We start from the raw sequence: 10,181 nt of genomic DNA, 5'->3' as shown, positions 1-10,181 counted from the left end.
TTTGCATTGTTTATGCATTGAACATTTATGGTCACAAAAGCTCCATTACTTCATATTTCATAATTGTCCATTTAAGAATCAATCAATAAAGTAAAATTAATTCTTATCCATTTGTTGAATGATTTCTCAACAGTACGATAAAGGCTCCAATTAAATATTCATCCTATAATTGAAAGGTTTAAATATAAGTATTAAATCTCTCTCCCTCCCTATTCTTGAAAAGAAGAGTCAAATTGGTTGGCAGAAGCATTAGTCCGCAGATTTACTGAAATGTAATAATACATAATAATCCTAAATTTTGTCCTTATACTATACTATACTATACTATACTATACTGCATCAAACAATATTTTTACCCTTTAAATTTAATTTTCCAGGCCAATGTTGCAAAAATCTTTAGTTTTCTGCCATCTGGTTTGCTCAGCTGAAATCCACATTCTCTAAGGTAAGTCAGTTCTACTTCCTTTCTTTCTCCAATTTTTGTTGCTTGTTTTCCTATGCCGTTAGCAACTCAACATCATTGGCTTTAAATTGTTTTAAATTTTATTACCATGTTCCTCTCTAAAATTTATGTATACCTTTTTTCTTTGACATGCATGCCTCGTGCTGTGAAATCGTCGCTAGCCCTCTGCTGCTTCTCCAGTTTGCTACCATCTAGTTTTCTGCTATCTCCAGTTTTGGTATGTATGATAGAATCTCAATTTTTTTGTCTAGTCACTTCTTCAATCACTACCTTATTGTTCATGAGCCTAATTTTGATTTTAACTTTGTCAGGTGAAAAGGGAACCAAACATATCTTACATCTATTCTAGGTACTATCAAGCACTTGAATTAATATTTGGTGCAACACCGCAGTCATTGACATCTAGTCTGCTGGCTGTGTTTTGGTTGAGCTATTTCTTGGGCAGGTACATGTTTCATTGCATACTTTTTTTGCTTATTTATATGCATTTTCCCTTTAAATTCTTAACAATTATTATTTTTCTGACTCCAGCCTCTGTTTCCTGGTGAGAGTGGAGTAAACCAGCTTGTTGAAATTATTAAGGTACGTTTTAGTTCAAAATTCTCATCAATAATAGTTTTATCATGATGATTTTGGAAAAAATTAATCTTCTGGGGCTCCGATTTTGTATAGATTTAATTGCCGATTTTCCTTTCAAATATTGGATCATTTTACTTACTTTACATTTGCCATCTAGTTTTCTGCCTTATGTTTTCTGTTATCTTCCATTTAGTTTGCCTTGTTCCTTTTTTGGTAAAATTTTATTTCAATGTTCTTTTGTAAAAATTAGTTGTGAACAAGATAATATACAATTTTGAAATGAAATATGGAAGCAAAACTGAATTTGATGCCATAGAAATCATTTCATTCACTAAACAATACGGCTTCCACCTATAAATTTGTTTCAATTACTATTATTCTTAATTTTCATACAAACGTAAATTGGATAATAACACAAATATGGCTTTATTTCTGTTATTAAATTGGGCCAGTTTAGTCATAAAATAAACTTCTTTGCCAGTTTAGTCATTTAAACATATACGATGATGGTGGTAGTTTGGATGATTGAGATGGCATTGTACTGACGTTATCTTGATTTAATTCCATAGCTTGCGTGTCTATTAAAATAACAATAATGGCCTGACTTTTTCTCCAACCTTTTTTTAAATATTTTATTTTATTTTTAAATTACCTAATTAAATTAAATAGTATTTAAAGTTTTATTTTGAATGTTATTTTATTTTATTTTATTTTAATCACGAAAAATATTTGTCTACTTTTATTTTATTTTTAAATTACCTAATTAAATTAAATTATTTTTAAAGTTTTATTTTAAATATTTTATTTTATTTTATTTTAATCACTAAAAATATTTTTCTACTTTTATTTTATTTTTAAATTACCTAATTAAATTAAATTGTATTTAAAGTTTTATTTTAATTATTTTATTTTATTTTAATTTAATCACGAAAAATATTTTTTTACTTTTATTTTATTGGTAAATTACCTAATTAAATTAAATTGTATTTTTAATTATTTTTCAAAAAATTAGACTTGACTTACTTGGAAAATAATTTTTTTTAATTTATTTTAAGGAATTAGCCCATTCATTCCCGTGTTGATTTAGCATTCATGTGACTCAATAAAAAATAACCATAATTGAGCACACATGATGGACCTAATTAAATTCAAAATAAATAATTAACCCCAAACTTGTAAATTTAATCTAATAAGCAATTCTTCACTTCCCTTGTGTTTTCCAATCAACACAGTGACAATCCCATCAACATAAATATATATCATATCTTACATAATTTACATAACTTACAAAATACATAAATATATATCATATCTTACATAATTTACATAACTTACATAATACATAAATATATATCATATCATACTTACATAACTTAATTATACTTATAAATAAACAACTTACCCTTGTAATTTATTGTCAACTTTAGATTTCAAGAACTACGAAATGGATAGGAGTTGGATGAATTTGTCAAGGGTAAGCATCGCCTATTGAAATGGAGTACAAACTTATCTAAATTTAGCATTTCAAAATGCAAGCTAAGAGAATATGATTCTTTGCCCATGTAAGAGGTGTGGCAACATCAATTGACATTTTTGTGAAGTTGTCTATGAACATCTAATTGTTGATGGCTTTATTCTGGGGTATAAAAAATGGATTTTCCATGGAGAGTGTATATCTAGTGGAACTTCTTCAACGATTAATCCGACTTATCCTAGTACTACTTATCATCAGTATGTTAGACAAGATGACATGGAAGATATGTTGCGGGAAGCATTTAATATGCATAGTCATGGTGAGCAATCATTTCCACCTGACTTTATTGTATCCGATGATTGTAATATTGGTGGAAATGTTTTTTGCGAAATGGGAACAAGTGCACCTGATGAGGAGCCAAATGAAAAAGCGGTGAAGTTCTACAATTTACTTAATGAACTGAACGAAGAACTTTACGAGGGATCAAAATATTCGAAATTGTCCTTCTGCATTTGTCTAATTCACTTAAAATGTTTAGGAGGGTGGACCGGAAACTCTTTGATAATGCAGCTAGAGTTTCTGAGAGAGATGTTTCCGTTTGCAAAAATCTCTCAGTCTTGTCAAGATATGAAGAGACTAATAAAAGATTTGGGCCTTGGGTACGATAAAATTCATAGTTGCCCAAATGACTGCATGTTGTACTGGGGTGATCAGAAAAACCAACACTCTTGTCATGTTTGCAGTAAGTCTCGTTGGATGAATAGGAATACAGAAGATGTGAATGCGGATGAAGGTGGGGCAGAGTTAAGAAAGAAGCCAGTCAAGGTTTTACGATATTTTCCCCTAATACCAAGACTTCAAAGGCTTTTCATGTCGTCAAAGACAGTCGATTCTATGAGGTGGCATAATGATGAACGGACCGATGATGTATTATTAAGGCATCCTTCTGATTCTTTAACTTGGAAATCATTTGACAGTAAATTTCAAACCTTTGCATGCGATCCTCAGAATGTGAGGCTTGGGCTAGCAGCTGACGACTTTAATCCTTTTAAAATCATGAGTACTTCCTACAGTACTTGGCCTGTAGTGCTTGTTCCTTACAATTTGCCTTCATGGATTTGTATGAAGCAATCTTCTTTTATATTATCTATAATTATCCCTGGAGAGAAAGGTCCCAGAAATGATATCGACATTTATTTGTAGCCACTTATTGAAGAGTTAAAACAATTATGGTCGGGGGTTGAGACATATGATGTGTTAAGAAAGGAGAAGTTCAATTTACGAGCAGCTTTATTGTGGACAATTAATGATTTCCCGGCTTATGCCAATTTATCTGGTTGGAGTATCAAAGGACGTTATGCTTGTCCTTGTTGTGCTGTGCAAACATGTTCGAAATGGTTATATAATGGGAAGAAGTTCTGTTATATAGGGCATTGTCAATGGTTGGATGGAAACCATAGATTTAGATTTCAGAGGACTTTATTTGACGATATGGAAGAGTTTAGAGTTGCTCCTGAGCAGACCATTGGATCTGAAATCTTGTTCATGTTAAAATATATAGATTTCAGTTATGAGAAGATGAATCAACCATCTAACATAAAAACAAGGAGAAGATCGAGGGATGAATATGATGATGAATCTGATGAAGAGAATGATCCTAATGAGGCAGACTTGTGGAAAAAAAGAAGTATTTTTTTTAGTTGCCTTATTGGGAGCATCACATTTTACGACACAATCTTGCTTTCATGCATATTGAGAAGAATGTTTGCGAGAATATAATCAGGACAATTTTGAATGTCGATGGAAAATCAAAAGACAATCTTCAGAGTAAACTTGATTTAGTTGACATGGGAATTCGGCGTGTTCTTCATCCCTAAGTACTTCTGAATGGGAAATATCAGTTGTCGCCTCCAATTTTTGCAATGTCGAAGGAAGAGAAAGAAGTGTTCTGCACGGCGTTGAAGGATATAAAGGTCCCAGATGCATATGCATCAAATATATCTTGATGTGTGAGTATTAAAGATCGAAGACTATATTCTTTAAAATCATATGATTATCACATCTTGATGCAAAATTTACTACCACTTACTTTAAGGTGTTGTATGTCAAAAAAGGTTACATCCTATATAATTGAACTTTCCAATATAATGAAAGCTATTTGTGGCAAATTTTTGGATGTTGAAGAACTAGAGAAAATACATGATCGAGCTACTTTGACTTTGTGCAACTTGGAGAAGATCTTTCCACCTTCCTTCTTCACTATTATGGTGCACTTGGTAATCCATCTCCCTCGTAAAGCAATAATTGGAGGACCGATTTTCTATCGATAGATGTATCCTATAGAAAGGTGCTAATTTATTTGTAAAGTAATCATTCATTAACCTCTATACATTTAGTTACAACTTTTGATAATGTTGTATATCGTGTTTAGGTTCTTAAGAAAATTGAAGTCTTATTGTCAAAATAAGCGTTATCCAGAAGGATCAATTGCTGAAGGCTACTTGGCAGAGGAGTGTATGACCTTCTGTTCTAGATATTTACAAGATGTTGAAACAAGATTGAATAGACCAAGTAGAAATGCTAGGCTCAATGATCCCAACTTTGCCGAAACTTATTTATTTCAAAGTTATGGAGAACCAATCGGTAAAGTTGAAATTGCAGAATTAGATGAAAGATCTTGGGTACAAGCACATAGATGTGTTCTTTTTCACCATGATTCAATTGAACCATTACGCAATTAAGTTCTAGAATATGATAAATATTCATCATTTTTATTTGTTTATTTTCTAACCAATTAAACCTCTTTTTAACATAGTGAGTACAAACAAATCTTGAGATCTTGTTCACGTTCTCGATGATTACAACAACGAGAGATTAATAAGTTATTCACAGAATCTTTCCATAAATGGTTAAGCCAAACGGTATGCAACTCAACCTTTTATCGACAAATAATAATGCTTTCTCATAACATTTATAATTACTCAGTTTAATTTCGATTCAATAGGTTTGGAGTGGGAAGGACGTTAATGACGAAGTTAAATGGCTTTCTCAAGTCCCGAATAGAGTAGTAAAAAGATATAGTGCCTTCATCATCAATGGATTCAGATTTCATACAAAATATCGTGAGAGATTGAGGAGAACTCAAAATTGTGGAGTAGTTGTTAATTCTTTAATTACAAGTTATGCTAGTGCTAGGGACAGTAATCCCATTGAGGGAAATATGGAGTGTTACGAACTTCTTACTGATATTATTGAGTTAAATTACTATGGAAAATGGAAAGTTGTCTTATTTCGATGTGATTGGGCTGATGTTAATACTGCTTGTGGAATTACAAACAATGAATTTGGTTTTACAATGGTGAATTTCTCTCGATTGATTCACACTGGAGTACAATTGATAGACGAGCTGTATATATTTTCTTCTCAAGTGAAACAAGTTTTTTACTCAAAAGATCCAACTGATGAGGGTTGGTATGTTGTACTCCGAAACACCCTCAGAGACTTGTTTGACATGGGTAATGGAAGTAGAGATGACATGTCGAAAGATCAGAAACTTTGCCTTTTCCAGAACAAAACTTAAATGAAAATATCCCTAGTACTAGTACACAATTTCAATAGGTTCGTCAGGATGTGGATGAAGATATTTACGAATTATGATGTAGTAAGATTTTACTATTTTTTAATTATACGTAATATTATAATTTTAATCTTGCTCATGTTATATAATTTAACTATTTTATATGTACTATTATTGCTGTAATTTGTTACTAAAATTTCAACTATTTTATTTGTATTGCAGGAAAAATGCGTAGAAGAAGATTACGAGATTTAAGTATTGTCTAGAATACTCCAAATTCGAAAGAAGCAAATAGTGAATAGTAGACAGTTATTGGATCTTCGAATGTGCCGGAGACACTTGGCGAGCTTGCAGAATTTCAAAGTAATGTTAAGTTTATTTTACATGTGTGTTGACTTTTATTATTGATTTATTTTTCATTTTTAATATAAATAATAACATATCGTTTTTCAGCTGAAAGTGGTGGGATGGGCAGAGGTCGAAGATGTACGCTACTTAAAGATTTATACGACTTAAATCTTGTCGAGAGTGTCAAAGTAAGTAGAAACAGTCATGGTCAGCCTGTTGGATCTGAAGCTCGACTTTTAGCAGGCTATTTGGGCATTATCGCACGAAATGCTAATATGTTGCCCATCAATTACGAATCATGGCATCACATGCCTGATAGCAACAAAAATCAAGCTCTCATTCATATTAAGGTAACAAAATGTGAATGTACTTTATAATACTTTAGTTTAAGTTTCATTTATATTTACATTCTAAACTTGTGTTTTTTTAGGAGAGATTTGCTATAAAGGTCTTGGATGACTATATTAAGAAGGCATTGGGTAAAAAATGGAGAGACCATAAAAACACTTTGAAAAAACAATATTTTAAGAAAGACATAAGCCTCGAAGAAATATTGCGAAATGTCCCACCGGGAATGCTGAGGTACCAATGGGAAGATGTAGTTAGATTATGGAATTCAAAAAATGAGAGGTATTACATCCTTCCAAATTCTTATAAATTTTTTGGTATATAGTTTTTACTATATACGTAATAATAATTACATTATGTAGGACCGTGAGCGAGTTGGAACAAGCAGCAGGCAAAAACAAAAATTCACGCACACGGCAGGGTCGAGAAGTTTTGCTTTTGTAGCCGAGGCCGAGGTATTATGAATTTATCAATTCTATCAAATATTAATGACTTTCTACTTTTAAATAATATTTTTACTACTATATTGTAGGAAGTCTCGTCTGGTCAAAAAGTTGGACCCCTTCAGCTTTTTGAGATTACTCATAGGAAGAAAGATAGATCTCCTACGACATCCGAAGCTGGAGAAATTATGGTATATTTACTTTATAAAATTTGATTTATTATAAATATTTATAATGGTTTAATTTGTAGTTAGTAGTTTTAAATAATTTTAAGTTATGTTGCATTCCTTTTTATTATACATTTCGTTTCTAACTCTTTGATTGATTTATTAAAAGAAACTAAAGGAGACGAAGGCGGAGTATGATGCGATTGCTTCTACTGATAGTTTTGTTAATCTTGAGAACATTGATAACATAATTATTACTGAAGTTTTGGGTCTTGAAAGGTATGGTCGGGTTCGATTTCAAGGATCTGGTGTTACCCTGACCCAATATTTTGGATTCAGTTCCTAGCAATATGTAATGACCCGAACTTTATGGTTATAGGAAAAGTGTATTTTCGGGTCTTCATTTCTAAAAAATAGATTAGTAAATATTTATTAAAAATATTTACGAAGTTAAATGAGTGGTTAATTAAAGTTTAATGAAGTGAATTTAGATTAATTAAGGATAAATGGATAAAATGATTAAATTGAATGAAGTGTGAAAGTCTAATTATAGAATAAATAAAATTGAGGGGATTAAATAAGCAAATAAGCCAAAGTGAGTGCCAAGTGTGTGATAAAAATAAAATACATGTGTGATAAATAATGTACATACATTTGTAATACATGTATGTATTTACTTATTATTAAAGTACGTATTAATGTATTTATTATTATTAAATTGATATTATATGATAAATAAATAAAAGAAAGACAAGTGTATGAAAATGATTTGATATAAGTGTATAAATAAAAATATACACATTTGTAATAAAATTATTTGATAATAAATAGATATTTATTTTAATATTAAATTATTTTATAATTATTAATTATTATTAATATTATCTTATATTATGAAATAAATTAAAATTGTAACACCCTGAATTTGGGCCTAGAAGTTTTGGGCCTTGAGCATGGGAGCAATTGAAGGCAGCTTATAATATTCTGTTGTGCGTGAAAATTTCGTAGTTGAAGGCTTGTTTTAATGGTTAAGTGTGTTGAGAAGTGTTGGAGAAGTCCTGGGCTCAAACCTGGACTCTAGCAAAAAATTTGGTTTAAGGTGAATCAAACCCTAGGTGTAGTAGGTAGGCCTTAAGAATATTGTTGGAGAAATTGTGACACAAAAAGCCTTGTGGCTTAGTGGCAAGTAGCGTGTGGAGCATTTAAGGGGAGGCATGGGTTTGAATCCCATGGCAAGCAAAGAGCATTTATTTTGCTAACAGGGGGCGGCAAGAGTTGGTGTTGAATTTAAACTCTGATGATGGAGGGATCCCACATCAGGAAGCTAACATAAGAGTGGATGCGAAGTTGGCTTTAAATAGAGAGAACCATGAGGAGAGTAAAGGTACCTTTCTTGGCTGATCCCTTTTGCTGTATGGCGTGCTCGTTTGGGTTGGGCGTTGGCTAAGAGTGCTTAGACCGTGGATTAACTCCAGTCTCCTATCAGGTGTGTATTTCTCACTACTCTAGTTGTAGGATGGCTACTTCGGGCCGCGATGGGCCGAAAGGAGCCATGTGGGCCCAATGGGCCTACGGGCCCAATTGGATAAGTTGTTTGATTGTGTAGTAAATATTGGACTAGGCTAGGTGAATCTCATATCTATGGCTAGATTTGGGCTAAAAGGGCCGCACGAGCGTGTGGGCCCATTTGGGCCGATAAGGGCTTTAGGCCCATTTGTATTGTTATCCCTGTTTAGAATACTTTAGTTTACCAAATTACCAAAATACCCATGGTTTGTAAAATTACTGAAATACCCTCGACCTGTAAAATTATTGAAATACCCTCGACTTGTAAAATTACCAAAGTACCCCTAATTTACAAAATTACCGTTTTACCCTCAATTTATAAAATTACCGAAATAACCCTGTAGGGAAGAATTATTGAAATACCCTTTAGGGTAGAAATACCGAAATACCCCTATAGGGTAGAATTACTAAAATACCCCTGTAAGCTAGAATTACTGAAATACCCTTGTAGGGTAGAAATACCGAAATACCCCTGTAGGGTAGAATTACTAAAAAACCCCTATAGGGTAGAATTATCGAAATATCCTTGTAGGGTGAAATACTGAAATACCCCTGTAGGGTAGAATTACTAAAATACCCCTGTAGGGTAGAATTACCGAAATACCCTTGTAGGGTAGAAATACCGAAATACCCCTGTAGGGTAGAATTACTGAAATACCCCTGTAGGGTAGAATTACCGAAATACCCTTGTAGGGTAGAAATACCGAAATACCCCTGTAGGGTAGAATTACTGAAATACCCTTGTAGGGTAAAATTACCGAGATACCCTTGTGGGGTAAAATTACCATTTTACCCCTAGGGTGTTAAATGACTGTTTTGCCCTCGTGGGCAAGTGACTGACTTGGACTGTGTGGTTGACGGATTTGATTGTGAATATATGTTGGTGAGATGAATGACCTGACAGTGATTGTTTGGTTCAAATATGGACATGATATTCTGATTCTATATGTTGTATGCGATGACATGTATATCTGTTGCATGGGATATGGGTTATATTGATGGAGGAAGCGTTCTGGCAGCCTCGCTGCAATCTGGTGGCCTCGCCACATATATCTGTTCTGGTGACTTCGTCACAATATCTAGCAGCCTCGCTGCAAATTCTGTGGTGTGTAGCGGATGGGTGGGTCGAGTTGTCTCCCCACATGGTGTAAGGTTGGTACGGGGGTGTATACGGATGGATTGGGTTGGGTTTGCATTCACATTCTGATTCTAATTC

The 10,181-nt window shown here is 32.9% G+C and overlaps 1 long non-coding RNA gene across 1 annotated transcript; it reads left to right on the top strand.

Annotated features, from left to right (window-relative positions):
* The first annotated feature begins 774 nt into the window (after window positions 1–774).
* LOC121230665 (uncharacterized) lies at window positions 775–6,450 on the top strand. The gene is made up of 3 exons (XR_005928717.1): window positions 775–908; window positions 995–1,045; window positions 6,316–6,450. It is a non-coding gene; the product is annotated as an uncharacterized lncRNA (long non-coding RNA).
* Window positions 6,451–10,181: the final 3,731 nt, after the last annotated feature.

This window comes from Gossypium hirsutum, chromosome A06 (assembly GCF_007990345.1).
Source record: "Gossypium hirsutum isolate 1008001.06 chromosome A06, Gossypium_hirsutum_v2.1, whole genome shotgun sequence".
In the NCBI taxonomy this organism is placed as follows: domain Eukaryota; kingdom Viridiplantae; phylum Streptophyta; class Magnoliopsida; order Malvales; family Malvaceae; genus Gossypium; species Gossypium hirsutum.
Note: the sequence above shows the minus strand (reverse complement) of the source record. Positions and strands in the feature narration are given on the sequence as shown.